This window comes from Coregonus lavaretus (assembly GCF_964263955.1).
Source record: "Coregonus lavaretus genome assembly, chromosome: 3".
Taxonomy (NCBI): Eukaryota; Metazoa; Chordata; class Actinopteri; order Salmoniformes; family Salmonidae; genus Coregonus; species Coregonus lavaretus.
Window position 1 is genome coordinate 74544492 of NC_139990.1, and position 14589 is coordinate 74559080.

Genomic DNA, 14589 nt, shown 5'->3' on the forward strand with positions numbered 1-14589 from the left:
CATCTTATGTTTCCAAAACAGTACCGCAAGCGATGCGTGTTAATGTTTAGAGCAAATGTTGGGGCTCTTAACAAAACTCCCCCAGTCAGAAGATCCTATGACAATAGGTGCTATAGTAATTAGCGTCTATGAATGGGGTAGTCAGGATCCTGTTTGCAAGTAACATTTACCGGTGTCTCTAATCGAACTACCATGGTTTCTTCAACGTTACTCCCTTCTTCCACTCTTCTCAACTCCTCAACATATTAAGTGTGTGCCCTTAGGCCTCTACTACCACATATCTATAACACAAAATCCATGTGTACAGTGGGGAAAAAAAGTATTTAGTCAGCCACCAATTGTGCAAGTTCTCCCACTTAAAAAGATGAGAGAGAACTGTAATTTTCATCATAGGTACACGTCAACTATGACAGACAAAATGAGAAAAAGAAATCCAGAAAATCACATTGTAGGATTTTTAATGAATTTATTTGCAAATTATGGTGGAAAATAAGTATTTGGTCAATAACAAAAGTTTCTCAATACTTTGTTATATACCCTTTGTTGGTCAAACGTTTTCTGTAAGTCTTCACAAGGTTTTCACACACTGTTGCTGGTATTTTGGCCCATTCCCCCATGCAGATCTCCTCTAGAGCAGTGATTATGAATTTATTTGCAAATTATGGTGGAAAATAAGTATTTGGTCACCTACAAACAAGTAAGATTTCTGGCTCTCACAGACCTGTAACTTCTTCTTTAAGAGGCTCCTCTGTCCTCCACTCGTTACCTGTATTAATGGCACCTGTTTGAACTTGATATCAGTACAAAAGACACCTGTCCACAACCTCAAACAGTCACACTCCAAACTCCACTATGGCCAACACCAAAGAGCTGTCAAAGGACACCAGAAACAAAATTGTAGACCTGCACCAGGCTGGGAAGACTGAATCTGCAATTGGTAAGCAGCTTGGTTTGAAGAAATCAACTGTGGGAGCAATTATTAGGAAATGGAAGACATACAAGACCACTGATAATCTCCCTCGATCTGGGGCTCCACGCAAGATCTCACCCCGTGGGGTCAAAATGATCACAAGAACGGTGAGCAAAAATCCCAGAACCACACGGGGGGACCTAGTGAATGACCTGCAGAGAGCTGGGACTAAAGTAACAAAGCCTACTATCAGTAACACACTACGCCGCCAGGGACTCAAATCCTGCAGTGCCAGACGTGTCCCCCTGCTTAAGCCAGTACATGTCCAGGCCCGTCTGAAGTTTGCTAGAGTGCATTTGGATGATCCAGAAGAGGATTGGGAGAATGTCATATGGTCAGATTAAACCAAAATATAACTTTTTGGTAAAAACTCAACTCGTCGTGTTCATACCTACTGTGAAGCATGGGGGTGGAAACATCATGCTTTGGGGCTGTTTTTCTGCAAAGGGACCAGGACGACTGATCCGTGTAAAGGAAAGAATGAATGGGGCCATGTATCGTGAGATTTTTAGTGAAAACCTCCTTCCATCAGCAAGGGCATTGAAGATGAAACGTGGCTGGGTCTTTCAGCATGACAATGATCCCAAACACACCGCCCGGGCAACGAAGGAGTGGCTTCGTAAGATGCATTTCAAGGTCCTGGAGTGGCCTAGCCAGTCTCCAGATCTCAACCCCATAGAAAATCTTTGGAGGGAGTTGAAAGTCCGTGTTGCCCAGCGACAGCCCCAAAACATCACTGCTCTAGAGGAGATCTGCATGGAGGAATGGGCCAAAATACCAGCAACAGTGTGTGAAAACCTTGTGAAGACTTACAGAAAACGTTTGACCTGTGTCATTGCCAACAAAGGGTATATAACAAAGTATTGAGAAACTCAACCAGCTTCACCTGGGATGCTTTTCCAACAGTTCTTGAAGGAGTTCCCACATGTGCTGAGCACTTGTTGGCTGCTTTTCTTGGGCTGCGGTCCGACTCATCCCAAACCATCTCAATTGGGTTGAGGTTGGGGGATTGTGGAAGCCAGGTCATCTGATGCAGCACTACATCACTCGACTTCTTGGTAAAATAGCCCTTACACAGCCTGGAGGTGTGTTGGGTAATTGTCCTGATGAAAAACAAATGATAGTCCCACTAAGCCCAAACCAGATGGGATGGCGTGTCGCTGCAGAATGCTGTGGTAGCCATGCTGGTTAAGTGTGCCTTGAATTCTAAATAAATGTCAGACAGTGTCACCAGCAAAGCACCCCCACACCATAACACCTCCTCCTCCATACTTTACGGTGGGACCTACACATGCGGAGATCATCCGTTCACCCACACCGAGTCTCACAAAGACACAGTGGTTGCAACCAAAAATCTCAAATTTGGACTCCAGACCAAAGGACAGATTTCCACCGGTCTACTGTCCATTGCTCGTATTTCTTGGCCCAAGCAGGTCTCTTCTTATTATTGGTGTCCTTTAGTAATGGTTTCTTTGCAGCAATTCGACCATGGCCTGATTCACACAGTCTCCTCCGAACAGTTGATGTTGAGATGTGTCTGTTACTTGAACTTGAACATTTATTTGGGCTGCAATTTCTGAGGCTGGTAACTTTAATGAACTTATCCTCTGCAGCAGAGGTAACTCTGGGTCTTCCATTCCAGTGGCGGTCCTCATGAAAGCCAGTTTCATCATAGCGCTTGATGGTTTTTGCGACTGCACTTGAAGAAACTTTCAAAGTTCTTTACATTTTCCGTATTGACTGACCTTCATGTCTTAAAGTAATGATGGACTGTCATTTCTCTTTGCTTATTTGAGCTGTTCTTGCCATAATATGGACTTGGTCTTTTACCAAATAGGGCAATCTTCTGTATACCCCCCCTACCTGGTACTGTATATATACACTACCGGTCAAAAGTTTTAGAACACCTACTCATTTAAGGGTGTTTCTTTATTTTTACTATTTTCTACATTGTAGAATAATAGTGAAGACATCAAAACTATGAAATAACCAAAAAAGTGTTTAATAAAATCAAAATATAATTTATATTTGAGATTCTTCAAATAGCCACCCTTTGCTTTGATGATAGCTTTGCACACTCCTGGCATTCTCTCAACCAGGTTCATGAAGTAGTCACCTGGAATGCATTTCAATTAACAGGTGTGCCTTGTTAAAAGTTAATTTGTGGAATTTCTTTCTTCCTTAATGCGTTTGAGCCAATCAGTTGTGTTGTGACATGGTAGGGAGGGTACACAGAAGATAGCCCTATTTGGTAAAAGACCAAGTTCATATTATGGCAAGAACAGCTCAAATAAGCAAAGAGAAACGACAGTGGGAAATAGCCTGAAGCACAATAGACAAGTCCTAAGATGGAGCTAAAAGCTAGGAGACTAGGTGTAAATGACGCACTCCCTTCATAAATTGACATAACATTTACATTTTAGTCATTTAGCAGACGCTCTTATCCAGAGCGACTTACAGTTAGTGAGCACATACATTTTTCATTTTTTTGAATACTGGCCCCCCGTGGGTGTTTCCCTACTGTGGTATTGTCAAAGCCTATATGACAGGCCGAGATAGCGGCTAAATAGACCTTAACAGTGGAGAATTCCTTCCCTCTATCCAAAAGTTCCTACAAGAAGCATAAACCCTTGGATACAGAGCATTGGTAAGGAATGATCTGCTTCTGGTCACACCACTTCTCAAAAACGCACCACTTGTTGCCATACAGTGAGTGCGTAGAAGGGGCTCTTGCACTCTGGATAGCCTTGTTCCCTCACTGTTCAGAGTGGGAGGATCAAGCATAGAGGAGGAAAGGCGTAAAGCAACACTCTTGGCCAAGGGTGTGCTAGCGTCTCCAACCCTAGTGGTGCGTGTCTTTGTGCGATGCAAAGAGATCTACGGTGGCTAAACCGTATCTCTCCCAAATCTGTGAAACCACTTGGGGAGGGAGTCTCCCATCTCCGTAATGAGGATTCCCTCTGGACAACAAGTCCACGCCCACATTCAGTATGCACGGCACATGAGTCGCGGCAGATAGTCTGTGTGAGAGCAGAGAGCGAGTGCCACCCTGGCGGTTGATGCAGGGCCAGTTCCAGGCATAAGCGACTAAAAAATTAAATAAATGTACAAATCAAACCTTTTTTACTTAGTCGGGGTCTCAACTTACTGTTGAGAGTAAGAATAGTAGAATACACAAGGTGCAATATTTGGTTGTGCATCAGCAGTTTTTCTGTTGTTCTGTCAGTCACTGACAGTCACTCAATTAGCCATGCCAGCTAACAATTTTCTGATTGGTCTAGCCAGGGGCCCTGACCTCCAGGGGGCCCCCATTGATGTTATTAGTCATTCTCACTCAGATATCATATTAACATGGTATAAGTAATTACAAAATGTGTAGAATTGCAGGAAATGTGTTATAAAATCGCAATGTTTTCTCTTTGCACCGTGGCAAAATGTGTAGAATTGCAGGAAACTTACATTTCTCTCCACCGTCAAGAGGACGTCCACTAAATTGTTTTGCCACGAGGTGGGGGGCCCCCTAACCAAATCTCGCTTAAGGCCCACAAAAGGCCAGAGCCAGCCCTGGGTTGATGTATGCCACCACAGATGTATTGTTTGTCCTGACCAGGATGTGACAATTTTGAAGGAGAGGCAGAAAGTGTATCAGTGAATGAAACAATGTCAGCAGTTGAGGTCATTTATATGAGCGTGGCGGAGCTGTGGTGACCACAGTCCATTTATTGCTCTTCCCTTGTGAACTGCACCCCACCCTGTTAGTGACGCGTCTGTTGTCAGCACCTTGCTCGATGACACTAGGGGAGTGACTGAAACGAAGATCGAGGCTGGTGTTTGACTGACCCTGTCCACTGTACCTACACATTGAAGAAGGCTGTAGGAGGAGGAGGAAATGGCGACTGTGCTTGAATCCGAAAGTGCGGCAAGTGAAGTGTGTGATAATGAATGGAAAATAGTGAAATCAAAGAATGGAACAAAACGAGCAAAAGTTGTAGTAGAAGACAAGGATCAGTCCAAAAATGCATTTCTTATTGGGCTGTGTTTTTTTGGACAAGGAGATTCATTTGGGAAATCCATTTGTAATATCAAGGACTATGAAGAAAGCAGTGGGAAATGTGGATTATATCAAGGTGACTAGAAGAGGCCTTGTTTTGGTTAATTGTGTTGATGAAGAACAGAAGAAGCGTGCACTGGATCTGGCAAAATTGTCCACATCAGAAGTAACATGTATTGATCTTCGGAGCAGGGCGCCTATCAAATGGGTTATAGCTTGAGTCTCGTTGGATATAGATGATGAATACCTTAGTCAGAAAATCCCAAGAGTGTTCAGTGCACGTCGCCTGACCCGTATGGTAAATGGAAGGAAGGAGAAAAGCCTGTCGATATTATTGTTGTTTGAGGAGACTATGTGAAGCTTGGATATGTGAGGTATGCGGTGAGAGCATTTGTGTCCAAACCACTACAGTGTGGAAATTGTAAAGGATATGGTCACATGTCAGATGTTTGCAGACGGGAGAAGTATGATATTGAAGAATCTGTGAATGGAAAATGTTGCAACTATGGTGGGGATCATACTTCCTTTAGTGCCCTGTTAGGGTGAATGATGTTGAGGTGTCAAGGATCAGGGCTGCACAGCGGATCTCCTATGTGGAGGCAGTGAAGAGAGTCGAAGGGGCAAGAGGCAACAGTGTTGAAGATTTGGCGGTGTTTTAAATGTCAATCCGGTGATCTGGATACACTCATTGTGAAGAAGGTGGATTTTGTGGCATTTATAGCCACAGGGATTAATTGTACAGCACAAGTGTGTAAGAAGTCCAAGAAGCTGGATATCATTATATCTGCAGCCAATACGTTTTTGGGGCTCCAAGACTTCACGGCATAAGCACTACAAGGAATTTTGTCGCAAGGAAATGTCCCGCCCTCACAGGAGGCTTCTGCGCCTGTGTTGGGACCTGACTAGAATGAGGTTTATACAGAAAAGCAGGTTGATTTTGATTTGTTAATTTCTTTTTTGGTAGTTTGTATGATATTTTATTTATTTTTACCCAAATATTTTTCCTTTTTGGAATCCTTATAATCCACCCGCGCAGTAGGTGGCGGAATGCACATTACATTTTTGTGAACGCCATTATACCATAGAAGAAGAAACAAAGATCGAGGGGCTCTTCCAGTGACGGAGAGCCTAGAGACATTCCGTAGTCACCTTCATCTGTCGATTGAGGTGCCAACGTGGACACAGGCTATCGGAAGTTACCCAACGCTGGGAGTCTCTCATTCTCGGTAGTCCTAGTGGTACTACTGAGATGGTGGATGCCATCAACCCCAGCACTCGGAGACACGTTCTGAGCGGCCATCCGATAGTGTAGCCCGGTAAGAGCTTGACGCCTAGGTATTCTATTTTCTGTGGGCATTTTGAGTTGCACCCCCTTTTGCACTCAGAACAGCCTCAATTCGTTGAGCATGGACTTTACAAGGTGTCAAAAGCGTTCCACAGGGATGCTGGCCCATGTTGACTCCAATACTTCCCACAGTTGTGTCAAGTTGGCTTGATGTCCTTTGGGTGGTGGACCATTTTTGATACACATGGAAAACTGTTCAGCGTGAAAAATCCAGAAGCGTAGCACACATACACAATCCATGTCTCAATTGTCTCAAGGCTTAAAAATCCTTCTTTAACCTGTCTCTACCCCTTAATCTACACTGATTGAACTGGATTTAACAAGTGAAATCAATAAGGGATCATAGCTGTCACCTGGATTAACCTGATCAGTCTATGTCATGGAAAGAGCAGGTGTTCCTAATACTTTGTACACTCAGTGTATGTTGCCCAAAGAGTTGTGCAGTTGAGTTGGTAGAATCCTCTAAATGATTTACATCTGTAATTGCTGCCAAAGGTGCTTTCACCAAGAATAAACTCTGGGGTTTGAAGACATACGCAATTAAGACGTCTTCGTTTTTTGTATTTCTTATTTATTTAAATGTTCTATACTTTTTCTTTCACTTTGAAAATGTGGAGCAGGTTGTGTAGATCAGTAGGAAAATAATAATAATTTAATCTCTTTTTAGATGTAATTTTTAAAAAGCAAAATTTGACAACTGTGCATGGGGGTGTGTAGACTTTCACTAGGCACTATATATGGGATAATCTGGCCACGTACTTTACTCAACAACAGGTGGCGAAATAGTGCAACTTTCCTATCTATGCAACAGAATAATTGCAAAGCAATGGGAGTTATCCTTTACTTCCCAATAAATGACAAAGAGGACTATCAGACTGGCAAATAAGGAATTGCAAATAAGTCTGGCTGCACAACCGATTGGCAAACGTACTGCAAATTGAGAAATCATGTGACTAAATTGAATAAAAGGAAGAAGAAACTACACTACGAAGCAAAGATAAATGACATAAAGAATGATAGTAAAAAGCTTTGGAGCACCTTAAATGAAATTTTCGGCAAAAAGGCTGTCATGACTCTCCCTGGGTGAGGATCAAAGGACTCATATCAGGTTGGTAAATGGCCGACAACAACCAGACCCGGCTGTGCCGGTCTTGACACCTTAATACTGCCATAAATTAGAGATAGGAGAAGCTATCTCTGGCCCTCTAGTATGGTGAAAGGAATGTCCTTTGTTTCAGAGACTTTTGCCACCCAAAAACTTCCACATCCAACAATGAACATTGGGACAATATATTTCAACATCCAAACATTGGGAATGATGAGAAATAGAATATGGAAAGTTCATGATTTCATAAAAAATTGTATAAAGGCGTTATAACGAAAACATTGTAACTTGAAGAGCTTTTACACTGTGTATATCAGGTTTACAACCTTTACTGTCACGGTTCAGACAGACGACCAGAGGACCACAATTGCGTCACACCAGAAAGTTTATTAAACTTAAGGGAAAAGGGAAGTAGGGAGTGAATGAAGGCTCCAGGGGTAACAGGGATCCCGTCCAAAGCGCTGGGTCTGTGCCCCCCCCAGTGGCAGCGATGCGTCCTCTAAAGCCGGTGGTGGGTGGTCCAGAAGTCCTGGGGGGGGGAGACACAGACACAACAGGGCGGAATGAAACCAGGCAGCAGTACAGTTCAAGGGAAATCCAAAATACGTAGTAGCAAGGCAGAAGGCTGGTCAGAGTTACCGGGATTGAAGAGTAGTCAGGAGTCGTAATGGCAGAAGCAGGTCTGGATCTCCTGAGGCAGAAGAGTATCCAAAAAACAGGCAGGTCCGGGGTCACAAAACCAGGGTGAGCCAGAAGCGCGAGCAAACAGGTTCCGGGTGTGAGCTTTGCAGACGATCTGACACCGGAGAGCTGAAAGACAGGGCCTTAAATACTGGGAGAGGTAGTGGGTAATGCAGCGCAGCTGGCAGAGTAATTAGAGCAGAGCAGAGCAGGGACAGGTGGAGCTAGTTAGGCTGAGTAGAGAGAGTGGTGAGCAGAGTGGAAGAAAATTAAGGTGGTAACCCGGTGGAGTGAGAGGCCCATGACAGAACCCCCCCCCCAAGGGACGGCCCCAGAAGTCCCAAGAGCAACACCACGCCGGGCGGGAGGAGGGGAGCCGGAGGAGGGCTAGAACTCCTCCGAACGGTCCGAGTGAACGTCCTCATCCTCGGAGGAAGCCGGAGGGCCGTGGTCGGGAGATGGGACAGGTCCCGAGACAGGATCAGGCACAGGACAGGAAGCCGAGCGGGCCGGACGGTTAGGGACCCCTCTGGGGCGGCCCCTACGGATTGCAGGTTGATCAGGATGCCGTTGGTGGAAAGCGGTGATGAGAGTCCTATCCACAATCCGACTAGCTGGCACCCAGGTCCTCTCCTCAGGTCCATAGCCCTCCCAGTCAATGAGGTACTGGAGACCCCTACCCCTCCGTCTGGACCGAAGCAGGCGGCGGACGGTGTAAACCAGACCACCATCGACGAGCCGTGGAGGAGGAGGACCAGGCGCAGCAGGGACCAGCGGACTCTCATGGATGGGCTTAATCTTAGACACATGGAAAGTGGGGTGCACCCTCAGGGAATTAGGCAGTTGGAGCCGGACAGCAGTTGGGCTAATCACTCTTATGATAGGGAATGGGCCAATGAACCGAGGTGCCAGCTTCTGCGACTCCACCCTGAGTGACAGGTTCTTCGATGACAACCACACCCTTTGACCAACATGGTAGGTGGGAGCAGGAATTCTCCGACGGTTGGCCCCGGTAGTGTAGCTGGCAACGGATCTGAGGAGTGTGGCTCGGGCTTGTGACCAGGTGCGGCGACATCGACGGGCAAAAGCAAGTGCAGATGGGCAAGTAACCTCCTCTTCCTGGCTGGCAAATAGAGGAGGCTGGTATCCATAAACACATTGGAAAGGGGACATACCGATGGCAGAGCAGGTCAGAGAATTGTGTGCGTACTCCACCCATGTCAATTGCTGCGACCAGGAGTGGGGGTTGCGTGAAGTCATGCATCGCAGTGCCTTCTCGAGCTCCTGATTAGCCCGCTCTGACTGCCCATTGGATTGGGGATGGAATCCGGAAGTCAGACTGACTGTGGCTCCCAGCAGGTGACAGAACTCCTTCCAAAAAGCGGAGGAGAATTGTGGACCACGGTCAGAAACTACATCCTTTGGCAGTCCGTGGATCCGGAAGACGTGTTCCAGGACCACCTGGGCGGTCTCCTTGGCGGTGGGGAGCTTGGGGAGGGGAATGAAGTGTGCCATCTTGCTGAAACGGTCAACGATGGTGAGAATGACGGTCATGCCACTTGAAGGGGGCAGCCCCGTGACAAAGTCAAGGGCGATGTGAGACCAGGGACGTCTGGGCACAGGCAGGGGCTGCAGCAATCCGGCTGGGGGCTGGCAGGACGACTTGTGTTGGTTGCAGATGGGGCAGGCTTGGACGAATTCCCGTACATCCTTCCTCAGAGAGGGCCACCAGAACCTCTGGGCGAGCAGGTTGTAAGTGCGGGTGGAGCCAGGGTGACAAGCTAGGCGGGAGTCATGTCCCCACTGAACGACCTGGGACCTCAGGTCTTCGGGGACAAAAAGGCGGTCAGCTGGGCAAGTGCTGGGACCTGGCTGGTTACGGAGAGCCTCCAGCACCTGTTCCTCAACAGCCCAGGTCAGAGCTGCAACGATGCAGGGACTTGGCAGAATCGACACAGGGTCCTTGGAGGGGGTGTCATCCTTCTGGAATTGACGGGAGAGGGCGTCTGGCTTGGTGTTGCGTGATCCAGGCCGGTATGACAGAGTGAAATTAAACCTGGTGAAGAACAGGGCCCAGCGGGACTGCCTGGGGTTCAACCGTTTGGCCGTGCGGATGTACTCCAAGTTCTTATGATCGGTCCAAACGAGAAATGGAATGGTGGACCCCTCCAGCCAGTGACGCCACTCCTCCAAGGCAAGCTTCACAGCCAGCAGCTCACGGTTCCCTATGTCGTAATTGCACTCAGAGGGGGACAACCGACGTGAGAAAAAGGCACAGGGATGGAGCTTCCTATCCTCCGCAGCCCACTGAGAAATCACAGCACCAACTCCCACATCCGAGGCGTCCACCTCCACAATGAATTGCCGGTCCACATCAGGCATCTGGAGGATGGGAGCGGAGGTGAACCTCACCTTGAGGGTACTGAAGGCTTTGTCGGCTGCTGGGGTCCAGGTGAAGGGTTGCTTGGTGCTGGTTAGAGCAGTGAGAGGGGCAGCAACGGTACTGTAGTTCCGGATAAACTTCCTATAGAAGTTAGCAAACCCCAGAAACTGTTGCAGCTTCTTTCTGTTCTCCGGAACAGGCCATGAAGTGACTGCTGATACTTTGGCAGGATCCATTTGGATACTTCCCTCTGCCACTATGTACCCCAGGAAGGCCACTGTCTTGACGTGAAACTCACATTTCTCTGCCTTGGCGTAGAGGGAATTCTCCAGAAGACGATGAAGGACTTGCTGGACATGGCGGGTGTGTTCAGACAGGTTTCTGGAGTAGATCAAGATGTCATCCAGGTAAACGAAGACAAACTTGTTTAACATGTCCCGCAGTACATCATTCACTAGAGCCTGGAACACAGCAGGAGCATTGGTGAGGCCAAAAGGCATAACCAGATACTCGTAGTGGCCTGTTGGTGTATTGAATGCGGTTTTCCATTCATCTCCCTCCCGGATCCGCACTAGGTGGTAAGCGTTTCTGAGATCCAACTTGGTAAAAACAGTGGCTCCCTGGAGCAACTCAAAAGCAGAGGTGAACTTGCAGCAGGGGTTTGCGGTCGGAGGACTGGATGGTCATTGAACTCAACCGGACTCCCCCTATGCCCGGTGAGCTTCGGCCCTTTAAAGGGCAGGTTACCACACGATGTCCCTCACCTCCACAATAGAGGCAGAGGTTTGAGGTGAAGCGGCGCTGGCGCTCTGCAGGAGTGAGGGAGGCTCGCCCAATCTCCATAGGCTCAGACTGATCAAGCTGACCTGGGTGAGTGGCAGTAGATGACAGGAGCCCAGTCGGATCTCTCCGAATGCCGGTAGTAGGTGGACCTTGGCGCCCCCTCTCACGACGACGGGTCTGTATCCTTCTGTCGATCCTGACAGTCAGTGCGATGGCTTCATCAAGAGTGGAAGGCAGTTCATGGGAGACCAACTCGTCCTTGATATAGTCAGCCAAACTATGGAAGAACGCGTCCACCAACGATGGTGTGTTCCAAGAACTTCGTCTAGCCAGGGTTCGGAAGTCGATGGAATGGTCTGCGACTGTACGTCTGCCTTGTCGAATACTGAACAGTTCACGAGACGCCTCTGCGGTGGGTGAATCCAGGTCAAACACCTTCAGCATCTCCTCAGCAAACAGGTCGAAGGTTGCACATGCGGGGGTTTGACGTTCGAACTCTGCTGTTCCCCAGAGTCGAGCTCGGCCCGTCAGGTGAGTGATGGCATACCCAACTTTAGCCCCCTCCGTAGCGAAGGTCCTTGGCTGCAAGGAGAACTGAAGTCGGCAGCTAGTCAGGAATGGCCGGACCTGGGTTGAATCGCCGTTGAACCGCTCGGGGTTTCCAATCTTGGGTTCCGGAGCAGCGGCTGCAATGACCGGGGCAGGTAACTCGGGGGCTGGGCTGGTGGGCAGACTGGCTGGGGTAAGGTTGGTGAGGAGTTGAATGATCATGGCGAGTTGTTGTTGCTGCTGCTGGAACTGCTGCTCATGCTCATCGGTTTCCATGTCGGGGAAAGTGTGCGCTGAGTCCATAATGGTCAGATCGTACTGTCACGGTTCAGACAGACGACCAGAGGACCACAATTGCGTCACACCAGAAAGTTTATTAAACTTAAGGGAAAAGGGAAGTAGGGAGTGAATGAAGGCTCCAGGGGTAACAGGGATCCCGTCCAAAGCGCTGGGTCTGTGCCCCCCCCAGTGGCAGCGATGCGTCCTCTAAAGCCGGTGGTGGGTGGTCCAGAAGTCCTGGGGGGGGGAGACACAGACACAACAGGGCGGAATGAAACCAGGCAGCAGTACAGTTCAAGGGAAATCCAAAATACGTAGTAGCAAGGCAGAAGGCTGGTCAGAGTTACCGGGATTGAAGAGTAGTCAGGAGTCGTAATGGCAGAAGCAGGTCTGGATCTCCTGAGGCAGAAGAGTATCCAAAAAACAGGCAGGTCCGGGGTCACAAAACCAGGGTGAGCCAGAAGCGCGAGCAAACAGGTTCCGGGTGTGAGCTTTGCAGACGATCTGACACCGGAGAGCTGAAAGACAGGGCCTTAAATACTGGGAGAGGTAGTGGGTAATGCAGCGCAGCTGGCAGAGTAATTAGAGCAGAGCAGAGCAGGGACAGGTGGAGCTAGTTAGGCTGAGTAGAGAGAGTGGTGAGCAGAGTGGAAGAAAATTAAGGTGGTAACCCGGTGGAGTGAGAGGCCCATGACATTTACGTTGTATAGAAAATATCAAGGAGGAAGACAATGTTTTCTTGAAGACAGGAATGTGATTTTAGCTTTCTAACAAAATCAGTGATAATAATACTTTTGCCTCGTAACTAGCCACGCCCGAGGGAGCTCAGAGAGCGTATCAATATGACGGAAACGCCCCTCTTTACCAGAGTGCATAAAAGACTTGAGATAAGAATTATCCGAATCAGACTAGACAGACCTCAAGCTGCAGCTTTTGTCCATATTGGTCCCGACCCTGAAAATCAACACGAGGTGAAGACGACAAAGTTGCCTCCACTAACAATCAATGTTACGGCTGAGTAGCTGTTCTAAGGACTGTATCTAAGAAGGTGAATTTAAGTGGGACCATCCTTTTACTCTCTTCAAACCATCGTCTACTACACTGCTCTCATCACCCAGCGGATCATCGACACGGCTGATTAGCTGTCCTCAGAAGACCACTTCCAGAACAAGTGAACGTAAACAGACGACTAAGAAGGACATTGTGACCTCTTGTGGACAACCTGAGCCTTACATCTGAGCCTTACATCTAAAAGGCCATCAGAAAAGAGAAGGCCCAATCGACCCTTCCCACGAAGGCCTGGGTTCAACAGAGACGACGAAGACAGACACGTAAATACAGTGAGGGAAAAAAGTATTTGATCCCATGCTGATTTTGTACGTTTGCCCACTGACAAAGAAATGTTCAGTCTATAATTTTAATGGTAGGTTTATTTGAACAGTGAGAGACAGAATAACAACCAAAAAATCCAGTAAAACGCATGTCAAAAATTGTATAAATTGATTTGCATTTTAATGAGGGAAATAAGTATTTGACCCCCTATCAATCAGAAAAATTTCTGGCTCCCAGGTGTCTTTTATACAGGTAACGAGCTGAGATTAGGAGCACACTCTTAAAGGGAGTGCTCCTAATCTCAGCTTGTTACCTGTATAAAAGACACCTGTCCACAGAAGCAATCAATCAATCAGATTCCACTCTCCACCATGGCCAAGACCAAAGAGCTCTCCAAGGATGTCAGGGACAAGATTGTATACCTACACAAGGCTGGAATGGGCTACAAGACCATCGCCAAGCAGTTTGGTGAGAAGGTGACAACAGTTGATGCGATTATTCGCAAATGAAAGAAACACAAAATAACTGTTCATCTCCCTCGGCCTGGGGCTCCATGCAAGATCTCACCTCGTGGTGTTGCAATGATCATGAGAACGGTGAAGAATCAGCCCAGAACTACACGGGAGGATCTTGTCAATGATCTCAAGGCAGCTGGGACCATAGTCACCAAGAAAACAATTGGTAACACACTACGCCGTGAAGGACTGAAATCCTGCAGCGCCTGCAAGGTCCCCCTGCTCAAGAAAGCACATATACAGGCCCGTCTGAAGTTTGCCAATGAACATCTGAATGATTCAGAGGAGAACTGGGTGAAAGTGTTGTGGTCAGATGAGACCAAAATCGAGCTCTTTGGCATCAACTCAACTCGCCGTGTTTGGAGGAGGAGGAATGCTGCCTATGACCCCAAGAATACCATCCCCACCGTCAAACATGGAGGTGGAAACATTATGCTTTGGGGGTGTTTTTCTGCTAAGGGGACAGGACAACTTCACCGCATCAAAAGGGACGATGGACGGGGCCATGTATCGTCAAATCTTGGATGAGAACCTCCTTCCCTCAGCCAGGGCATTGAAAATGGGTTGTGGATGGGTATTCCAGCATGACAATGACC